Source organism: Lissotriton helveticus, chromosome 12 (genome assembly GCF_964261635.1).
Source record: "Lissotriton helveticus chromosome 12, aLisHel1.1, whole genome shotgun sequence".
In the NCBI taxonomy this organism is placed as follows: Eukaryota; Metazoa; Chordata; class Amphibia; order Caudata; family Salamandridae; genus Lissotriton; species Lissotriton helveticus.
This window is the reverse complement of record NC_136073.1, coordinates 408,112,427-408,136,583: the sequence shown is the minus strand read 5'-3', so window position 1 is coordinate 408,136,583 and position 24,157 is coordinate 408,112,427.

Genomic DNA, 24,157 nt, shown 5'->3' with positions numbered 1-24,157 from the left:
ACTATAAAAGAAGATGCAGATCGCAGTACACACAACAAATGTTTGAGTAAACTAGTCTTTTTTGTATGGAGGGATTTACTGGGTTGGAAACCCCATAGCCCTCCCCCATAGGTAGCAGTTGATACACCTTCTGCTTTATATATTTCGACAATTGCCTTAATTAGTCGACAACCGATTTTATGTGAGTACCTAAATACACCCTAGCGTATTCGACTCAAGTTCAGCTGAGTATTTGAAACTTGTTGCACCCATGATCCAGTGTTAGAAAGTAAGATGCTTAGATAACAAAAGGAGTTTACACTAGCAATCGGTGAAGCTTCTATGTAAAAGGACTTGCACTTGTGCACCTTTTTACCGTAGGCCAACGTGGAGGTTTTTTCCTTGTTTATTTTCGTTCTCCTAGATGCCATGAAATACCTGAAGGTGTCCATTAGTTTTTGTAGGCTGGCCGGCATCCTGGATAACAGGACAGCATCACTGGTGTACAACAATATTGACATTGAACGGCCCTTGACAGGGGGTGCATCGGCCTGCCAAGACTGTAGGATGTCATTCATCCCATTAATAAAGAGTGAAAACAAGAATACCATCAGTATGCACCCCTGTCTGATGCCCCTCTCGATCTTAAAAGGAGAACATTCCCCATTGGGGCCACACCACATCATAGCCAGTAGATTTTCATATAATCTAGCTAGGAAACCAATAATCTTCTCCTGACTCTTGCTTGAGCTCTCACTACGCCAACTCTCAGGTAGTCATGGAATTAGTTTAGGTTACTTAGGGCCATATGTATCAAGCACTAATGCGTTCGCAAACGTCAACATTTGCAGAATTTGGGCCTTTGCGACGCGCATTTTTGCTAAATGGTATGTATCAAAGAAATCTGCGTGCACAAAAGGAATCGCAACATTTGCAATTCCTTATTTTGCGATTGCATTTAAGGAATTGCAAATTTTGCGATTCCTTAAATGCAATGCAAGAGGCATAAAAAAATGCTAATTGGCCTTAAGGAATCGCAAATTACCACCAACTTCAAGTTGGTGGTAATTTATGATTTCCGTGAAAAATTGAGTTTTTTTCATTTTTCAAAGTGCAATGTGAAGCACATACATGCCCTTAGGGCATGTATGTTCGCCACATGTGCACCCATGCTTATTTCAGGGGTGCAACAGGGTGTCTTTTGGACACCCCTGCACCCTTGAAATTGCATTCTCAATTTGCGATTTGCTAATTGCTAATCGCAAATTGAGAAAGTCTTCCCATTCATTCCTATGGGCCTCTAGGCCCATAGGAATGAATGGGGAGGTATTCCTTAATTGCGAATTGCAATTTGCTATTTGCAATTAAGGAATATGTAGGATTTGCAAAATTTATTGCAAATCCTACATACATAGCATTTTGCGATTCTCAAATAGCGATTCGCAAAAAATCGCAATTTGAGAATCGCAAAATGACTTCTTGATACATATGGCCCTTAGATGCTTAGTTCCCAGTATTTTGGTGGCATATACATGCACGTTTAGCTGAGATTGTTTCACTTTCCCTCCTCTGCTCATGGTTTGACCCACAGATGCTAATGTTCTGAAATAGCTTCAACTTTATCGTCCATAGTAAGTGGTCTCTTTGTGAGAGCTGATGCTCATCAGCATAGACTCCTTATGGCTGTCTTCAGACCTTGAGCCTTCTGAGCTTGAGAGGAACTGGTGCTGATTTCATTAGAGTGGTGTATTTAGCAATCCTTCTTACGCTGAAGTGTACTCTCCCCTGTTTAAGTCGCACCGATTCTAGGGTACAGCTTTTTGGTCACACAATGTTTGATCCCTCTTCTTTAGGGTATAGTATGATATTATGTTCAGTTTGAGGTACAGATTCTCCTTTTACAAATAAAGGGTACTTCAGTATGAGGCTGTTAAAGTTAGTGATTTGGTCTGAGAGTTGAAGGTGGTTAGCGATCCTTGAATCCACAATCTAACTATCAAGGCACCTATCAACTCTCAAGTCTTGCTCACATTATTCAGGATTTCTCCTTGAATAGGGATATGTGCAGACATTTACTCACTCAAAGGGATCACAAGCAATTAAGGCTCTTTCTTGAATATTTCCTGTGAGGTAGTCGGCCTTATTTTTATGTCACAGAAGTTCAGTTCTGGTGGCAATGACCTTGTTTATGAGATCTTGCGCGCCAGTGCCTTTTTTCAAACTAAGATCATGGACATATATACTGGTTTTGAGTCAGACCCGAAAACATTTACTATAACTCCGACAGTCAGCAGTCTTACCAAAGATGTTCTGCTGATGCCTGGTAGTGAGCATAGAGGTCTTTCAAAATTCTCTGACCTCACGCCACCTCTTCTTGTACATTACCTTATGAGAACCCACTCAGGCTCTCCAATGGAGGCATGTCCACCTGCAATTCTACACATGGATGCTGACACCATAGCAGAACCCCTCTGTAAATTAATGAATGTCATCATCCGAACTGGAATCAATCCCCATTCTTGGAAACAAGCCATGATCAGCCCTCTTTTGAAAAAACCTAATCTGGATTGTAGGGACTGTAAAAACTATCGTCCCATCTCTCTGCTACCTGCTCCAGCAAAATCCTGGACCTACATCTTAATAAGCAGTTCATGGAAACTGCAGAACATCAATCTTGGCTCAATGATTCACAGTTTGGATTCAGAAGGCATCATGGTACAGAAATGGCTTTAATATCAGCCATGGACTACATCAGGCGTACAGTGGATGAAGCACAAGGGATAGTGCTAATTCTCTTGGATCAGTCAGCAGCATTTGATACCGTCTCACCTACTTTGCAGCTGGACAGACTCCGGAGTCTTGGTATCTCATATCAAGCACTAGCCCTTCTTTCCTCATTTCTGACAGGGAGATCCCAAAGGATGAATCGAAAATCCTTTCACTCAGACTCCTATGTTCTACCTTGTGGAGTCCCGCAGGAGTTTTCCTTGAGCCCTACCCTCTTTAATCTCTATGTGGCACCTCTCGTAAATGTAGTCCACTCCTTTGGATTGGAGGTGGTGTCATATGCGGACGACACACAGTTTATGGTTAACATCCCTAAAGGGCTGGGCTCACTGTCAGAAAATATCATTGGGTGTATGACCAGAGTGGCAGACTGGATGTCTACTAACTTCTTGAAACTTAATGAGGAGAAAACCGAAGTGATGATATTCGGATCAGGGGCAGCCAAGTGGAATAGCAGCTGCTGGCCTCAATCTTTGGAATGTTGTCCTGTCCCAAGCGTAAAGGCTAAGAACATGGGAGTCCTAATGGACACTGAACTTAGTTTCAATATCCAAGTGAATCGTACCATTTCTATATGCTCCTGGCTCATAAGGATGTTAAAAAAAATCTTCCCTTTCATCCTGTGATCAGCTAGGATCCAGGTAGTACTGGCCTTGGTAATGTCCAGACTTGATAACTGCAAGGCTCTGTACCTGGCTGATAATAAGAGCTTATAGCATAAAGTCCAGGTTACTGCAGAACGCTTTGGCAAAATTCATTCTGGACATTCCCAAAAAACAATCTGCCAGGAAGGGTCTAGAAAACCTGAATTGGCTTCCCATTGAACAACACATCATTTTTAAATCTCTTTGTATGGTCCATAAATCATTGCACTCCCCCTACCCTTCAAGGCTGAAGACTATGTTCAAATGGCATTCTCCCAGCAGACTACTATGCTTGTCACTTCAAAAGCAACTATTGGTACCAAGAACAAAGACGAGAAAGTGGGGGGATAGGGCATTCTCAGTGGCAGCAAGCAAACTCTGGAACTCCCTACCCCTTGCTCTCAGATCCATCCCTCTTCTGCTCCTGTTCTGAAATGCCCTTAAAACCTGGTTGTTCACAGTCGAACGGTGAGCTGGAGTTCTCTCTTTTTTTTTTCTTGATTCTGTGGTATGAGTGGCCTTTCTCTAGCACATTGATGCCTTCAGGTGAATATTACACTCTAAAAGTATCAAAATCAAAACAAATCAAATAAGTGCCTTTCTGTGCATGAAGCCCTTCTTATACGCTTGCCTGACTAAGAGGCACTCTATCCAATTCCCAGGTTTTAAAACTGGATTTAATTCAACTTCTAGGGATCCTAAGAAACTTCCTCTCCATCTTTCTTTCTCTGGCATTTTGGAAGCTGGTTATGAATTTCTATGGCTTTTCAGGAATGCCTGCCTAATAATATATTCGTAATTTAGCATCTAAACTTTAGGCCCACAGCCCACTAGCAGAGGGTTGGGGATGAATAGGAAGATGTTGCTCTTCTGTACAGTCCCACTAGCAAAACCCTATAAAAACCAATGAACAGTGAGGCCATCATTGAAATTATTGTGGCCATTAAAAAAACAGAATCTGAATGACTGCACAAATGGACTGAATCTAGTTATAATAGTAAATGTGGAAAGATTGTAAAATTGCACATGATATTCTCTTTGTGAAGTTGCAGCATGTGGGGGGACCTTATTCCCAGTGACGCATACAGGTATTTTGTCACTGGAATTTGTTCTTAAAACTGGCACTACCTCATAGCAGTTGGTAGCCAATACTAGACTTATGCCAAAGAAGTGTCTTGCATACACACACCTCCCCATCCACAACCGGGGTAGAAATACAAACAGACAAACACAGAAAGACAGACAGTAGAGGGACATGCAGAAAGAATTTTAATGTAATTTTAATTTAAGTCTGTATCATCTTCGAGTAGCCCACATAGGGAACAGAATTCAGAAAAAGAAACATAGAAAACACCCTTATTCCAAATGTATTTAAAGTGGAACAAAATAGAACAACGAATACATTAGAATTTACACTCCGATCATATCAACAAATGTAAAGATAAAAATACAGTTCTAAAACTGGTTTGCATGTGCAGAATTAATACAATAAGGGCCAAATGTTAGAATGTCTAGTAGCAGAATACTGGTCGCACATTGTGACTAGTATTTTTGCAAACAGTAAAGATTTGTAAGAACCAACCTATGTACTCATAGGTTGGTTCTCAAAACTACAAATCTAGTGGGTCCCAGTCTGACCTACCTCATGATTCACACGGCCACAAATTTGCACTCACTATGATTTGAGGCCATCACAGGGATGGCATGTAGGTGAGGCAACCAGACCATCATGTCTATGATTGCCTTTCGATAAAGTAAACTTTTTTTTATAGGAAACAGGGCTGCATTTAAAAAATGCTTTAAAAAATGTTTGTTTAAGAGTTGACAGATCACAACTGAAGACACAACCAACTCTTAATGAATCTTTTATTGCAATCACTAGGGACCCCTTACCTTTGGTGAAAGCATTACTAACTCCGATTTTGGTAGCAAAACATTGATGCATTAGTTACTGATTTGGTATTTGGAAGGACCACCTACAACACGCCCCTTCCAGATACTGAATCCATGTCCATTTGCAATCCCATTTTAGGGGCCCATTATGATGTCAGGCGGATCACCACCGCCCGACCGGCGGTGGCAATGCGCCATGTTAGGGTGTCAGCGGAGTTTGGCCTTTCCATGGCGCCGATGCCACCATGGAAAGGCATGCAGTGTCTGCCTTTGAGGGCCCATTGCAGGCCCCCGTGGTGTTGGGGGGGGTGGGGGGGGTGCACTTGGGGGGTACCTATTGTACTCCCCTACATTGGCATGCACAAGCTGACAGGCACCATGCGATGCCTGTCGCGTTGTGCATCCCAATGCACAACAGGCATATTATGCATTGTGGTGGGTGCTGCACAGAGCACGCCCACCACAATGTTAGATATGCGGGATGTGACCGTCAGGGTGGCGGTTTCATCCTAATGGCCACAGCGGGACTGCTGCACCTCAGGCGGTTGGTCCCGTTCACCGCTATGGTGGTGAGCGGACTTTGTCCGCCCGCCATCGTAATAGGCCCATTAGAATTCAGAAAACCTTTTCCAGTCCTAGAAAGGGATTACTACTTAACAAAATGCTTTTTTAACTACTTCGGTGCTGATGACAAAGCCAGCTCGTCATCAGCGTTACCTGCGCTGCGCGGATGACGAGCTGGCTTTGTCATAAACAAGCCTTTTTTTTTTTTTAGCGCACAGCGGGAATACGCGCTAGCGCTCATGAGGTTAACAGTCGTGAGCTCCGAGTTTGGGAGTTTGTGAAGGTTAAAATGCTTAGTAAATTTGACCCTAAATTAAAAAAAAACATGATGAGGTAAAATAATGTATCAGGTTTCTAAATAAAAAAGTATGAGAATCTGAGCCTAAGTGTAGTTCGAATACATTTTATCTAAGTCTGTGACATTTCTCTGATTCACCTAGTACAAATTGTGGGTGTTTTGCCCACTAAACGCTTTCACCTAGGACAAACATGAATATATTCAGATTTTTACCAAGCCTCATTGCAACCATAAACGTGCACGTTTGCAAACATTTTCAAAGATGCAATTTAGAAGGTTGAAGGAACGTGTTAATGCTTTCCTTGCCGTTTGCTGTCACATTGGTCAAACTGAATGGTCACTGCTTTCAAACGTACAGCTCTTTAATGTTCTGCACTTAAAATGCCATCAGTATTAACTCGCACACATCCAAGTCAAACTCTAAACTCTGTGGCCGATAATCACGGGTAAGGAAGCCTCATGCATATTTACCGGGGCTTCCAAAATAAAGGATGAAGAATTTAGTCACAGTTAGGAAAGGAAGCATGGCTTAGGCATGCATTAAAACAGAAATAGATAAGATGAATTGGACGTGGAAAAATATTTATCTTTTTTCAAAATGTGTTCTCTGTAAATTTCTATCGGACTCTGAAATTGGAGCCTTATTTAAGATGTTTTCTATGATAAAGATGTGACCAAACACACACACACACACAAGTGCAAATTGCAGGAAATGAGGTATACCATTAGCCAAATAGGTGCAAATACCGCTTTAGCCTTTTACTATCAATTTTTGGTTTGAAGTTTTGAATGAGGCATAAAAGCATCCATATGCCCTGTACAAATGTTATGTGTGCCAGTTTGTTTTTTGTCTGACTTTTGTTCTGGCTTGACACACAGATGGGAGGAGGGCAGTCAGGAGGAATGTGTTGCTCTATAACAGTCCGAGTCGCCTCCTTCCTTCGTTTTCAATCATCAATTTCCGAGATACCTTAACATGGCCCTCCTTGAGAGAATGGTGTTTTTTCTAATATAGTTTTTTAAGATTTATGGGGTGGAGAGATTTTGTTTAAGCTTCTCAGCTCCCAAATGTTACTTTAATGATTAATTGTAATTTCCTATTTCATTTTGAAAAATGTATTCACTGATATTATAATTAATGTTTTTAAAATGTAATGTGTTTATATTTTACATTCAATACATTTACCTAGTTACTATACTGTAATATTAAATTACCCTTTCTTGAATCCTGAAACCCCCTTTCTGCCCTTCAATGCTTTCCTTCCCTGAACCCCAAACCCCAAAACCCCTTACTAGTCCTTAAATCTACCCTTCCCTAAACCCTAAAAATCATTACTATCCATTAATGTTACCCATCTCTGAACCCTACAAATAATTTGTCACCCTTTAGAGATACACTTATCCAATCCATAAAAACCCCTAACACATTCAGAGATTGGTAAATGTAAGGGGTACTTACATTTACTAATCCATGAATATTAAATCTCTTACTACTCTTTAATGCTATCCTTCCCTGAACACTAAAAACTCCTTACTATCCCTTAATGCTACTCTTCCCTTAACCCCAAAAGTCCCAACCATCCCTTAATGCTAACCTTTCTTGAATCCTACAAACTCCTTACTGCCAATTAATATTCACTTAGGGACTCTGCCTGCTGAAAACTGAGAAGGATAAAGTCGAATACTCAGAATTGGAAATCAAATTACTGATTGCCCTGGTAATTCCTCATTTCTATGACAACCTTCAGAGTCCCAGTAGCTGTCCATGTTATGCCTATCACCATATCCCTCCCCGCAGTTGTTAATGTCCCTGGTATCAGGAACTTTGAGAAGGAGTTACCTGGCGATATCACGGATGTCTGTATAAGGCATTTAGAAGTATTGAGCAACGTGAAAAAATTGACCTCTTTAAACAATTAGATTAAGGTTTTTAGGGCATTACTGGAAGCATTTTCAGGACTACATTCTGCTGTTTATGTCCAATCCAGCCGTGCTCCATATCCATCTGGGAGAAATAAGCACTGCCAGCTAGTGGAGTCATTTACAGAATGTTGGGTGTTTTCCTGTTATACCACAATTTGATACTAGCATTATTACCACAACCTGTTAACATAACATTACTGCATATAAAGAGATAAATATGCAAGCATTGTTTCTGTCTCTTTTCCCACAATTATTGTTTTAAAATTAGGATCAGACTTGTGTTTGTGTTTTGGCACTAATAGATCGAGAAAGCATTACTTTTCTCTTAGTAAAATAACAGTGTTAAATACATGGAAACCACTTTTCATACATTTCACCAGATTTTATACAGACTTCACATATTCAAAATGACCCTCAAAGTAATATGTCCCTGAAAGACAAAATACACCAAATGCTAGTGCAGTACTTTCCTAACAATTTTCGTAATAATGGCATATCGCCTAAGATTATAGTCCCTTTGTAAATCTCGGTAATTATTCTGAATCTGAAAAATAAACTATGCTACTTGTCACATTCAGTTCTTTTCTCTTGCCATATCTTTGCAACTGTTTTTTCCAGCACTAGAAAAACCATAAGGACATTCTTTAATGTGATAAACAACATTTGTGCACACAAGACATGCAAACAGCATTTGTGAATGCCTGTGTTTACCAATGTTGTTATATTACAGCCAGGGCCATTCTCTTGGCCGGTTCTTGCTTACAGTGGGTTTGATATTAGTCCCTTCATCTCTTTGTGCTTGGATCTGAAAACAGTCTGACCTTTGCTAAAGTCACACATGGAAAAAACATAACCCTGTGACCACATTGTTCCTCTTCTTTGGGCTATTACTATAGGGGAGGTTCCATCCCACAAATAGCGACTGCTTTGCTAGCTGCAACCTAATATATGTGTCTATTTGTTTCCAAACCCTTCTTAAGCCCTTATTCATGAGAACCCTTCACCTTCCCATGCATCTGTTATTCTCGTTTCTGGATAACAATTCCGATCTTATGTTAGAGGTTTATTAGTTTTCTTCCACCTTTTCTTTTTTACCACCAATATATAAGGATTTGGATTATTTAAGTCCACTTTGTAGGTAGGCTCACTTTAATGTATCTCATCAGTGTGAGGAGGGTTGGAACAATACCCAAACACCACGATTTGTGAGTTCCTAAATAGATTTGACTTGAGCTTCACCTCATTGAAAAAGCTAAGAAAGGCCGAAACCGACCTCAGTCTGCTTGTGTTCTCCTCTAGAGGGGGCTTGGTGCAGACTCATATTTCATGTCTTCCTATTGGAGCAGGACACAGTTTGATTTGAATATGGCGTGTTTCTATCCAGAGTGGAATACTCAGCAAGAAAATAATGGCCTGGAATGTGGCATACAGAATTACCACTGGCTGAAATTAATTCGATCATTTTAAATTTTTTTAAGAATGATCCCCTGAGTGCAAGGGCCATGTACAGACATGGCCTCAAGCAACACTTTAATGACAAAACTCAGAAAGGCTGAAAATGCTCCCGGGTTGCTTGTGATCCAGCCTCAAGAGCACCTAACCTGGCAATTCAGGCTAGACTGTTCACATTGCAGCAGGACTAAGTCTGATTTACATTTGTCTCGTCTATGTATAGAGTAGCCTAGTAGAAAAAAAGGATGTATTGGAATGCTGCAGAAGTTGGTAGAACCTAATTTAAGCCTTTCATCCATTTCTTTTTTTGTTTTTCTCAAATAGTTTAGGATCCACTGGATGGAATGAGTGGCGACCATAGCTAGAGTCCTGTTCTAATTTTGGTCCTATCCTCCTAACTGACAAGGTGGATGGTGTGTAGGAGTGGAAGTGCATTGATATAATCTGCAGTGATCAAACAATGGTGGAATAAGGGTTTTGTGAAAAGGTCAGGCAAAGTTCCCAGAACTTCATTAGCTGCAAGTGTATTGGAAAACAGGCAGAAGTGCCAAACCTCTGACAGTCTAACTGTACACTGAAAAACTGGTGGTGCTGAAGGGATCTATCAGTTTAGCACATTTGAAATTGTGAGATTACATATTTCTGTCATGGTTTTCCAGTTTGAGAAGTCATTAACTTTGGTCATTATGGCACTAAATAAGAGGTAACCTATGGCAAAGGCCCATCATTTAAGAACAGACTTATCAGTGAAGAATCCTCTTCCTCCTTCTTTGATTCCTGTCATCAAGGTCATAAGGAAAATAACCCATTTTATGTCCACAGACCTATAAGCAGACATCTCCTTGCCTGAAAGGGAGAAGGGGAAGCCTGCTTCTGGCATGTAAGAACCGAAAACCACACAGGTGATGGATAAAGAGGCAGCAGACTGGTTTTCCAGCATCGTGCCCTGTTTGCTAAGCATTGTAGAATGGAATCTTAAGTACTGAAAGATATAAGTCCATTTATTGGTATTGTTGGCTAGGACATTACAGGCAAGAGCCTAGATATTTTCATAATTATATTCTTTCATGTTTTGAAGGTTGTCCATTCTATACCGTTTTTTTTTTCCCGGAGAATATCGAGATCCGCGTGGGTGCAGGGAGGCCGTCCTAACTGTCTAAGAATGAAAATGAGAAAGTGAGTGGGAGAAAACGAGGCCAGTCGCCATTTTCAGCGAAGTGCCGGCAGATCAATATTTTAGTCTGATTCATTTTTAGCTTAAGTGTCATATATACACTTCCAAATACTTCGGTGGCACCCACAGACGGACGTTGAATTTGTATATTCCCTCATTATAGGGTCTTCAATTTTTGGACCAATACAAACAATTCAATGATAAAAGAATTGCCATTCTAAATCATGTATAGACGTTGTAATCTACATTCGACCTTTTAAGCTTATAGAGAAAACAGTCCTGAAGAAGGTGTATATAGTAGAAAATTCACCGAAACGCTGCGTCGACGAATGTTTTCTTTCTGTTTCTTGTTTTTTAATTTGGAATGTAAACATTGAGAACTGTATTGATTATATGATTGTTGTGATTTTTAATATGTTTTTATATGTGAAATTTTAAAAGACACTATGAACCTAATGTATGAGATGATATAATAAAATATGTTTATGTTCTTACTCTTAGAGTAACTCTTGCTTTTATTTACGATTTATTGTTGGTGTGACCCTTGATAAAATTTCATCTGTTTGTATAAAATACCTGAATTGCTGTAAACCAATAGATGAGCTAACAGTCATCTGCCCCTGTAGAGATACAGTTCTAAGAATAGATCTTGAGGGACGTTTACTTACTTTTGCGCATTCTATACCTCTGACATTGCACCATCCATCAGACAAGAACATAGAAACACAATTTAAGGAAATCTGCATTTTTTTAAAGCGATCAGGAAATAGGTAACAAAGTGGATTTATATTACTCTTATTTTTAATTCTTAAGTAAGACAAAAGTCTTATATAGATATTCTATTGTTTTGCAGTTTAATTTGTGTTTTGAGGTATTTTTTTAACATTGGGAATTTGTGATCAGAACTGCATTGCTTCAAAGCTAAATATGTGTTTTGCAAGTACACATACACACACAAATATTTTTGTCATCAGCTCTTTAGTTAACAATGTCTCATGACATTCTCTAGCATGTTTGATAGATCAGCGTGGGGAACACAGAGAGAAAAGTAATCACAACCTCTCTGGAGATACCAGGACCAGAAAAAAATGTGAAAAGCATCAGCAAAAAGATTTTAATTACACAATAAAGGGGATGGTGTGTTAGTAATCATTAGAAGCTTGAATGTTAAATAATATTTGTTGTTAGTGGAGTAGGAAAGTTCTCTGACATCCCATGCGTGGATCGATATATTTTTACTTCAGCTTTCTGACACATTACAATAACTTCTTCAGTAGACGAGCTTGAAGTTAAAGATTCTTCTATGCAATCTGATCTTGATATTGTGGAGTTAAATATTCTTTCATTGATTACATAGGTTGCATACACGAGTCCAGACAGTTCTATCAAATATTAGAAAAAAACAATTCTGCATTTTGTCTAAATTTCATTTTTCATTAATAGAACTACTCACACACATCAAAGGAATATATTTGGCCCCTATTTTTAAGAAGGGAGACTTATCATCTGATGCTTCTAGATGAGAAAGTCAAGAGTTTTTGACTGTTATTTTTTGAATAACTAAGATGTGGTTGACTGAAAAAACTAGTATCTATTTATGAGACCATTTTCAGGTCATGATGCATCTGATGAGTTGTATGAAAAATGTCACCAACAAAAATATCGCCAACAAAAAATGTTGCCAAATAATATTAAGGACACATATATCAACTTTACATACTTTTTAATTAAAGTAAAAATTATCTACGGCAAAAATAAAGACCACATTATCATAAAAAATAGGTATATTTATTGAATTTTAACTATTGTACACTGTTCTATCTAAAACATGATTTAACTTCAACAACATGACATATTAAAAATCATTAACTTATGTATAAAATATATAAAAATGTATAACTTACAAACATAATATAAAACGGTATACTTTGAAATGACGGCAAAAAATAATAAATATAATACCTTAATCCTTTACAACACACTCCTTTACCTCGCAAGGTATGTATAGATAAGGTAAGTGTGTGTGTGTTTAAAGTTTAGGGATGGGTAGAGGTATGGTAAGGGTGTCTATTGGGTTAGGGGTGGGTGGGGTAGAGGAAGGCAAGGTTGTTTTTCGGGTTTAGGGATGGATAAGGTTATTGGGCAGTAAGACTGTAAATCCCGGTAACCTTTAGTTTTTTTAGTAAAATTCTAAGATTTTTTTAAATTCGATTTCCAAACTATACCATCCATGTAACCTTTGTCTTTTTTTCAGTGAATTTCTATTGTTTTTTAACAAAGTAATATTTAATTACCATAGGTATAGCAATTTCACCTACCTTATATATACTTACTTTGGGTTGTAAAGGCATGTGTTGTCAAGGCATTTGATTGGTAAAGGCATATGCGTGGTAACGGTTTGCGTTGTAAAGGGAATGCGTGGGAAAAGCATTGCTTGGATATGGATCTATGGTAAAGGCATGTGTTATAAATGCATGCATTGTTAAGTCCTGCAACCTTCTTGAGTGTGTATCATGGGCAATGGAGCATTAGGAGTATGCTCTATCTGCACTCCTCTGCTCCCTCCACTCATGCCTCAGTCCATCAATGTTCAGCATATGACATCGTGCTCTAGCTGAACATGAGTTATCAACCTTGCAGGAATTTTTACTGCAAAGTGTTTGATGTAGGGTCAGATTAAAAACCCTGTCCCACAAAACATTCTGTGCTCTATGTTGCTTGCATAGCGCCATGACCTCTTCAAAGAACTCTAGGGTATCTACGTTGGGTGCATATGTGTTAATAAAAGTGACAAGAGTATCATGCAGTATTCCAGGCACATACAGGGTGCCTGCCTTTTCGGGGGCCGCATGCAAATGCACCTGTTTATACTAGGGATTTCTTTATCAGGATAGCCACCCCTCTGGAGTATGAACTGGAAGAGGCAAAATATTTGCTCTGTCCTCACTCCTGAGCAAAAGAACTATGAGGCAGTCTACTAAGACAAGTCTCTTGCAGCATCAACAATTCAATGCTATTCCTTTCAGGATACACCAGATAAGGTGTTGCTTTTTGGGGTTGCCCAAGTCACGGACATTCCACGTCATTTTTAAAAATATATAAGTAGATTAACGCTGCCTTGAGAATAGGGCTCCTTTTCACGCTAAACTTACTGTGAAATGGTGCGTGCAGTGGGTGTTGAGGTGGGCGTACCACCGCAAAACCCATTGAATTCTACGCTGCCACCAATTATCAAGGGCGGCGATAATAGGTGGCAGCGCTGAACTTAGGACCAGAAAAATCCTGGTCTTAAGGTGGCCAGACGAGGAGAAATGCTTAATTTCTCCTCATTTTTGCTATTTCCTTGTGTGCTGCCTTGTGCAGCACACATGGAACTAGCAAAATGCCATGGTTTGTTCATGTGAGAAAGGTGTCCCTTCCTGTACATAAACAAACCTTTTAAAAAAATGCAGCTTTGTAAATGACATGTGTGCTGCATGAAGCAGCACACATGCAAATTACTAATTGGCATTTTAGGTTTGTTTATGTGCAGGAAGGGACACCTTCCTGTACATAAACAAACCTCCCTGCTCGCAGACACCCTTGCACTCTGGTACAAGAGTGCCTGCATTGGTGTTAAGTCATGAGACTCAGCGCCGTCACGGGGGAAACGCCAGGCTGCATCACATTCTTGAGAATAGGGTGCAGCCTGGCGTTTCCGAAGTGGTGGTGAGAGGCGTTAAGCCAAGGAGGCTATCGCCTCTCACCTCCGCCTCCTCGTAAATTTGCCCCACAGTCTTTTCTCCAATGTCAATTGGTCATTTGTTTATTATCCTCTTCAGGTCAATCAAGCTTTTCTTGTTGGCTCAAACAGTAAACAATAGGTCAGAAGCTTTTAATGTGACTGATGAAGTGTTTTTGCTAATGTCAGTTTAGACATCAACCAATGGCTTCCACCAGTGGAGTCATCATTAGATCCTCTGCTGGCAGAAACATGGCTGATTCCATCACTCTAAAAAGAGCATAGGATCCATAAGTTTGGTGGTGTAATCTATCCACATTACTCTAAATAAGTCACCTGGTGACAGAATTTGTTTCCAAGTTTCAGAAAACAATTGCCATCAGTAAAAAAGTGTTTTAATACTTTGCTACATTGCACATAGGATAGCATAATCCGCACAGCAACACCAAAAGTGTATTTTTTATACAAATTTTTAACATGTTTTATTGTCGGAAGCAGAATACTTCTTCCTCTGTCAATCTTAATGTCCACTTTATTGATTTTCGTATTTTGGAAATGGTTTTAGATGACTAGAATTTAGCATGTTTTTAATGATGCAAAGGTTTCAATTAACCATGCAAATAAAATAAACTTGAACTTGAAAACTTGAACTTTAATTTGCATCAGTAATTTTCAATGTTATATATAGAAATCAAAGCGATTTAATTACAGGCTTCTTATTGTTGGAGATAGAAACATATTAATAACCTTTAAGTGAGTGCTCAGACTACTATTAAATTATCATTTCAACTATTTTGTAGAAAGTAAAATATTGAAATACCCATAATCTCAGGAGAGCAGTTAGAAAAGCGTTTTAACTCAGGCATAAATTACATGTGCTTCTAAAGTGTATGGTATCTTGTTGCCACTGTTGTTTTTCAAGTACATTTATCCTCGGTTTAAATATAAAACCTTCAGCGAGATCAAAAATAATATGTATTGGAAAAGCCAATAGAGCTAGCTATTTTAAATTAAAGAGAATTCGTGAAATTCTGGAAATGGGTGAAAGTGAGAATTCATCAATGGTTTGATGGATTGATTAGGGAAGGGATGGATGTAAGTGAGTGAAAGGACATTTGATTAATGGCGAAGTACACAGTTGAATGAGTGGATGAATACATGGATGAATGGGTGAGTGAGCACATTGAAAAAGGGTTAAAATAGCAATCTTACAGGCTGAAGCCTTGACCGGCAGGAGAGATGATGTTAAAAATAAATGCCACTAATTACCAAAGGTATGCCAGCACACGCATCTCATGGCTGAGCGTTGGTTGTCCCCCTCTTGCCAGAAATAATATATTAGTGTTCTGGGCATGTCAGTACAATGCTGTGGCTCTCTGATGATATGGAGTTGAGTGAATAAACCATGACCGACGAGTTCATGTTTGAACTTTATCCTTACCTTACAAATGTGGTGTATTTCACACCATGCTGCATCAATTAATGCACTTATCATTGCCACACAACATGATTCTGTTGCTGGGTTAATGCCTTGGCCTGAGGAGCACAGGCTAGCAGTTGGCATGGCTTATTAACCCATAGTGAGATTACCTGCCATGGGAAGTAAAATGACGGAGTATCAAAGTTCTGATTAACAACACATTAGTGGTGGTTATTTTAGAGGTATCCTTTTATAGAAACCTGTTTATTGTCTTAGTTAAATTAGTTTAATTTCCAGGCTTTTGTCCAAAATTAACATTTCATGTTATAATCACTTGTGTGAATTATCATTCTGGCATGCCATTATTGTGAAATGAATGCTTGCCAAGGTGGTGATACTGTGGAGGGATCTATCACTATGTTATGGTGAAGAGGCCGGATACTGTAATAGTAGAACTCCTGTAACTTGTTGAGCAGTGTAGGGATATGTGTGTGTGTGTAATTCTAGGGTGGACAATGGGTCAATAAGGAAACATGTTGTGGGTAGATTGCCTGAGACTGCTACAGGAGGTGGCTGCCAGGAGCACACTGGACTGTCCATGTCCAAATCTGATGTCATTTTTAGGTCTCGACTACTAGACATCACTAGTTTCCTGGTTGCAAAAGACCAATTGTGGGCTTACCAAGAACTTAGAAGGACTTATAGCCCATTATTCACCATTAGTTTCCTTAATTATCCTTCTCATTTCCTTGTTTCTTATTCAATGGATTTCCTTGTCCCTGCTTGTCCATCTTTTGCTTGTCTATCCCCTGAGGCATAAGCTCTTCACCATCTCTTTGATTGTCAGACTTCTATTCCTCCACTGCTCCCTTTCAGGGAACTTATTATTGTTATTTTGTTTAAGCAGTCCATGAGAGTGCATGTGTTTTTTTCTATCACTTGTGTGTTACCCCCCCCCCCAAATGCCCATCCCTGCACTTTATGTAACTCTCGCACTTGTGCTGCTCCCTCGTTCACTACTACACCTCCCTCCCACGCTCTGTGTTGTTCACTCCCTCTTGTGCTTCCACCTGCTTTGCTTTCACCCTCATTTGCACCCCTTTGCTGCTCCCTTTCTCTCTCGCTTGTGATTAGACCCCACTTCCCCACATTCATGTCTCCTGTGAGTGCTTCTCTCCCTGCCTTGTGTTGCTGTTTCCATCTAATGCTTCTTTTGCCCCGCCTCTTCCCCATCTGCTCTTTCCATTCTCTACTCCATTGTCTTTTTTCCCCCGGGTGATATTACTGTTCGATTCCGAATTCCATTTTTAGGTGAAATGTGCTTGAGTAAAACTTTCTAGAATGAGAAATGAATACCCTTTTTGAAATATCGAAGGACCACCTCCAACACTCAGTATGAGGACAAAAATGCTGTATGAATTCAAAGAACGCAATAGTGCAGCAGGTTTGCTTTATTTATCGTCTGTTTACTTCTAGATCATCATGTTACATACTTTGTTTATCCTCTGAAAGAGTGAAGTAAACACTAGTATTCGAATCGCTGCCCCTTTCTATTTCTCAAAAATGAGTAAATAAGAACTATGTAATATTCGGTGAATGAATTTTCTTCAAATGTTGCTATATTTTTTTTCAAAGTATGAAGCAACATTTATATACATGGTTTAACTGTAACTAATAAAAATATATTTTCCTAAAAATAAGTGATTCACCAAATTATCAAATCAAAATCTGATGGGTATAAAACTCTCAGGACTTGCGGTGTGGGGATGCAGATGCTTTTTCAAGGTGAATCACACATTAAAAGAGGAAAAATAATTTCTCAGACCAATGCAATATATCATAAGGTTACACCAGAATATGAATCCTGAGTTAGCAATAATATTTCTGCTGTGTATTTAGATCTCAGGCATCAGCAGCCGGTCACAATATGTTAAACTACCTTTTTTGTTAATGGATGAGAATGACAAAAGAAGCAGATTTATATAATGATTCATTTTTCAAAAGAATGATGCAAATATTTCAAATCGCGCCCGTGTTTCGTTTATGTAAATACATTTGCACGCGGATTACTGATTAATGGGAGTCTGGGACTCTTACTAGTGCCTCTGGTTGAGTTCATTTAAATGAGCTTTACATTTGATATATTACCCCAATAAATATTTATAAAGACACAAATGAAGCCTTGTTCCTCACCAATTCAGATTCCTTAGTAATACTCTCGCTCTTCGCTCCCTCGCGCTTATAAACCCCTCTTTAGAGCTAAGCCTGCAATGGGGCGGACTGGGATTTTTCCAAGATGCCGCGCATTGAAAGAAATCGTCACTTTTATTTAAGATAGAGGTATTCTTATTCTCTCCAGCTGAACTTCAGATCAGTTTATTTGATCATAAATTCAAACCCATTGATATCCAACATTGGACCATTGCTAATGATACATATTGTCACACAATTTCTAAACATTCTGGGGCAGATTTACTAAGATTTTGCATCACGGTTGTGTCACTCTGTTGGCGCAGCCCCAACGTAAAATCAGTGTGTAGACTTACTATGCCACTTTGCGTGGCTTTGAGTCAGGGAGGCGTTCCACAGCTAGAACAAGGGAGTTCCCATGCAGCCGCCAATGGATCTTGACACAATCCCAGGTTTACTAAGGAGTAAACCTGTGATTGTGCCAAAATACTATGCCTCTCTGAACCAGGTTTAAAGAGGAGTAATATCTTTGTTTCTCCTCATTACTGCCTCTTTTCCATGCAGCACAAATAGAAGGAGGAAGATACCTTTAACGATTTTATCCCTTCCTACATAAAAACAATCCTGCCTGTAATGCAAGCACCTTGCAAGGGTGCCTGCGATGATACTAGGCAGCACACAGTGCACCAGCACTAGGAGACACCAAAAAATGCTACATATTGTAGTAGGCATGGCATATCTCTGTAGTCTACCTTTCATGTAACGCAGAACAGCAACTTTGCTTGCTGTATTGTGTTGCTTGAAAAATTGGTAAATATCCTCCTCTATTTTGGGATAGTCGACCATAATGATGATTCCAATAGCAATGTAGAAGAGGTAAGTTTTAAGTGCTATTGCAAATAAAGAATCAATTTGTGGAATGCTTTTAATCTGTGTCAACTCTCCTCCTTATACCTATCTATCTATTCTATTGAATATATATAAAAAATGCTCTACTCAATTCCTTAATATGAAGCATATAAGAACAACCTCCTCACTCTTGCCTTAGGTGGGTATTTCCACCATAAATTGACTCCACAATTTGTTGGATCTTACAATCCCTCCATATCGAGAAGCATGCTAAAAATCCTTTGCTCTTACTTGTTTCATCCTCCCCACCCATTCACTGCTGGAGGGAGTTAACTTTGTTTTCCATCTTTGAAGTGGCAAGGATCTGGCCACCAGCATTGAGACATAGAGCAGCTTTTAATATTCAGGAATTATTCACAAGGCAAGGTCGTAACCTAACAGCATCGACCAGGCACTAGGTATGCACTGTATCTGCCACACTAGCTCCAGATACCGCAATATCTCTTTCCAGAAATCTTGAATATCTGCACACTGCCAGATAACGTGGGACCAATTTGCAACTAAATTTGATTCAGATCTAAAACAGTGACCTGACAGAGAAATATACATCCTAACAATAATTTACAGGGTTCTATAAAGCAGCCATTTCATATAAAACTTATATCTGCACCAGTTGGCACCTCTCAGCACAGTGAAGTTTAACTTCTTAATTTGACCCCACATCTCCCATGTCAATATAAGCCTTTCAAATTTCCCCCCCATACTTATAGCCTTTTGACACATATCAGCAGGCACAGCCCGGGGCGGTGGCGTCAGGGGCGGGAGGTTCAGGGTGGGGGGTTGTAAAATGCGGGATATGGACCATTACAGGTAAGTACCGGAAAAAAAAAATGAATTTCGTTACCTGCCCTGCATTGCCAAATGTGATGCAGCGCGGGCAACAACATTCGTTTTATTTATTTTTTTCGGTACTGTGTAGCGGAACATGGTAGGTTATATTGGGGGCCTTCAGCTGCTCGCAATTAAGTCATGGGAAAAAGCTGGGTTTTAAGCTTTTTCCTGAACGTTACATAGTTCTCAGTGAGACGCAAGTATATAAAACCAGCAACCTCAGTAAAATCCATTACCCCCCATTTTGAATTTATACTGTGGCCCATTCTTTCCCTGGAGTCCCATGTTAACTTTGCCAAGGGCATGGTGACATTAATATAAGGGATTGAGTAAAACCTATAGAAATCCATTTGTTCTTTTAAAAAAACATTGCAAGATCTTATAATACACTTTCTGAGGAAATGTTGTCAGTTTTAGAACATCCCTTATGTCATCATCATCAAAGTAATTTTATTCGGTCTAAGACAGACCATAAAAATACAAAAGACATTAATAAATATTCACAATAAATCACACAAGATAAAGAAAGTTTCAAGCACTATAACAGTAATCCGCTTACTGCCAGGAGAACATAAAAATCCATACCGCATTGCTAATACTTTATCATTAATCATCATATATCAATAAAAAATATACATCACATCTAAAGTATAAAAATGTTTTTTTTAAACACATCTAGAAACAAAATTATAATATGACACAAATCCACAAAGGGCTTCACTCCAAAACAACTGTAAACATTTATGTAGCAATACTCCCTTCATCAAATGACTTTCTCAGCCTCAAAGATGAAGCAAGAAAGCAGGTTATAACGTACACAGAATGCATGTCCAGGAGTGACTGTAAGTATAATGAAGCAGGTCTTACTCGTACAAAATGCAAAGCTTTTAATAATGGTATTCAATACATCCTTCTGGTGGGGGGGGAGGGGTCTCATAATAGCCACAGAAAAATTTAAAATGCTGTGAGTCCTGGGGAGAAAAATTGTCACAAGGACAGGGTCTGAGCTGTGAACTCCAGATGGCAGGTTTATGAAAACTAACATGTTAAACTAGCTAAGCTTGAATCTAGTGAGGAGAAATCTATGATGAACATTGAGTGGTAAGCAAATATGACTCAATGGCAGGACCTGTTTAATCAGTGCATGGTCCCGTACCGTGGGCTTCTCCAATTCAATAATTTCCCTCTCTGGTGACCTCCCCAATCGAAAGTTATCCCTCGTCCAGGCAATATCAGCTTTAGAGATGGCAAAGAGGGAGTTAAATAATGTAGGCCTATCTGACCTAACAAAGGTGTCTATAATGTAAGTCAAAACCAAAGGGGATGATGAACGGAGTGTTGAACATTGCAAGCACTCACCCCCAGTCAACTTATCTGGGCTAAATCCATCATCATTCTTTAGCTCACTCCGCCACCCCAGTTCAGACATGGCCATATGCAAAACAGTCTGAACCTGTGCCTCATGGGAACAGTCCAGCCCGAACTGCCAAGCCATGTCTTCCCTGGACCGGAAACAAGCATCCTGGGACTGGTTTCTGGCTAATTATCCATCATCAGCCAGGCTAGCTTGAATCCAGTGTAATGTAAGTCAGCCATTTGATTGACTTCCACCCATCAAGCTTCAAACAATCCATGACTATTTCTCTTCCCAGAAACTATTCTGGTCGCACCCAGGTATTGAGCCACCTAATCAAGGAGCGGAGTGCAATAAAATCCAAGAGATAGGGCGGACCAAGTTCCTCTTGGATCATAAAAGCAGAAGGAGAGGCTGCAACCGTCAATAAATGCCTGCAAAAAACAATTCTCGACTACTTGAAGATCTCTCAAATTAACGTAGCACCACACGTCACTGCCATATGTAGCTACTGGGACAGATTGAGCCTGGTATATCTTGATGAAGGCATTCAATGGTTTATTGCCAATTCTAGAGGAGAAGGAAAAGAAGGCACCTATAGTTTTTAAAAGAGCGAATGTCTTAGCTTTAAGCAATGGGACTAACATGTTCTGGTTATAAAAAAACACCCTAAATGTGTATACAACTGTACCCTAGACAAACTAGTGCCCTGTATGTGGAATGGTCTTGATTTAATCTTTTTAGGTCCAAACACCAATACCTGTGATTTACTATGGTTAGTGGAAAGATCTAATTGAGTCATAGAGCTCACAAAGCCATCTAACAAGGTCTGAAGACCCAATGCAGTTCTAGCCAATAAGACAGTATTGTCTGCATATAGTAATGCAGGAATTTGGTGACAACCAATTCTGGGGCAGTCTACCTGCTTATCAAGTAAAATGGCCCCTAGATCATTCACGTGTAAAGCAAACAAAAAAAGGGGTCATTAGGCAACACTGCCTAACACCAGACCTCAAAAGAAAAGGGCTGGCCCAAGACCCATCTGTATTGATCTGAACAAATGCCTTCTTGTCCCTATGTAGCTCACTGAAGAAGAACAATAGCTAGACCAAGGCCCATGTCCAGCAAAATCAGCCACCATTTGGATCTATTTATTTTATTGAAGGCGGAGGACAAGTCCATATACACGACAAACAATGAACCCGATTTCACCACTGTATACATGTTGACCAGCATATAAGAATGTAAACACTTATCATAAATCCCCAGGACCTGTCGGAACCCATACTGAATATTAGAAAGACCAGACCCGTCTTCGGCCAAGGGCATGACCATTTCTGAAATCACCCTGCGTGATACCTTGCCAACCGAGTCAATCAAAGAAATGGGTGCCTTTTTAGGAGGGAGGGACAACCTGGCCTAAACATCTGCCTCAATCCTGTGATATGCACTTAAAAAAACAGTAGCAACTGGTGAATCCCCTAAATAACAGGCAAATTCCTTGTCTTCTTGCAACCAAAATACCTCTGGGATGACCTTGGCCCACTGGATTCTTCTGCCCTGATTACTAGTTATACCATTTAACATGTGTATAGTAGCTGGCACAGAAGTCTGTACAACCAAATCACTAATACAGACAACAATACAGTAGGGATTGCTAAAACTAGAAATACTTACATCAAAAGGACTGAGCAAATTCTGCAGGAAGACAGAGGCGAAGATAAATTCTATGGTAATATTCATACCACGGCCAACAAGTGGGGCGAAGCTACCACAAGAATTATTAAATGCTTGGGTCATAATACATTCCAGGTTAAACTCCACCAGAATGTAACTTAAACAACCTCCAGCTTGACTATGTGCTAATTGAACAGCATTCTCCCCAGGAATTTGCTCACAAAGATTAAAAGAATATTGACACGGATATTTATTAAAATCACACACTAGAATAAAAACACCTCTGGCAACAGCATGAGAATCATTATATAAAAGCTGGTCCGGAAGGCCAAAAAATGAGTTACAGTCATTCGGGCATTATAAAAGTTCAACACCAGAAAACTGCCACCCACCGAAGAAGAAAATAAAATAACATGAACATTAGGAGAAGTTGTAGTCAATTTCTCGTCCAATAACGCAGTGAAAGAGAAACCAAAGTTAGCAGGCCACCCTTAGGTCTACCTTATGGAAATGGTGTGTCAGGGATTAAAAAAGATTTACAACCATCTAGAAAGAAGGAACTGTCAGTCTCCCAGGTCTCCTGGAGACAAATTATAGCAAAGGATTTAAGAACAGATGACCAATCTAGGCCAAATATTTTGTCATTTACACCAGCCATATTCCAAGAAGCCAGTCCAGGGACACTAAAACATTGTTATGGGTCAATAGTGTTTTACTCCCTACAGCACCAACAGGGTTCAGAGCCACCTTAGCGCCTGAGGCTTCTGACAGTGGGGAACTTGTGAGAGCGGCACTATACCTAATGTTACACCCTGCACTACACATAAACACATAAGGCTACCATCCTCACAAGCAAATGAGCCAGGGGTATCACCCATAGACAGCACCCCATTCAGGGAAGGTGATAATGATTCATCCAAACGAAATCTGACACATCCACCAAGAGCCCCTAAGCATCTGATAGGCACATCGCCAGAACCAATCCCACAAACATCACAACCCTCCTCACCCTGCAACATCCCTTATATTGTATTCCCTTAAAACCAATTGTTTTTAAAAATACCAGTTAACTCATATTTTGTATTAAATCTGGAAATAAATTATGCAAAATAATATTATCGCAAATTGGGGCGGGCTAAGCCCCCTTCCTCCACATCTCTACAAGAACTACTAAGTGCTAATCTAGCTGTGTTATTCTGACAGATAAAAGATGTCAAAATAGATTCCGCTTAAAAAAAGGAAGTTGTTAGCACAATAGGTACTACAAAAAAAGAGAACATTGAACAGGAGCATAAGTGTCATTTTTATCAATGCCAGCCTCCCTAAAAGGGTAGGGGGGGT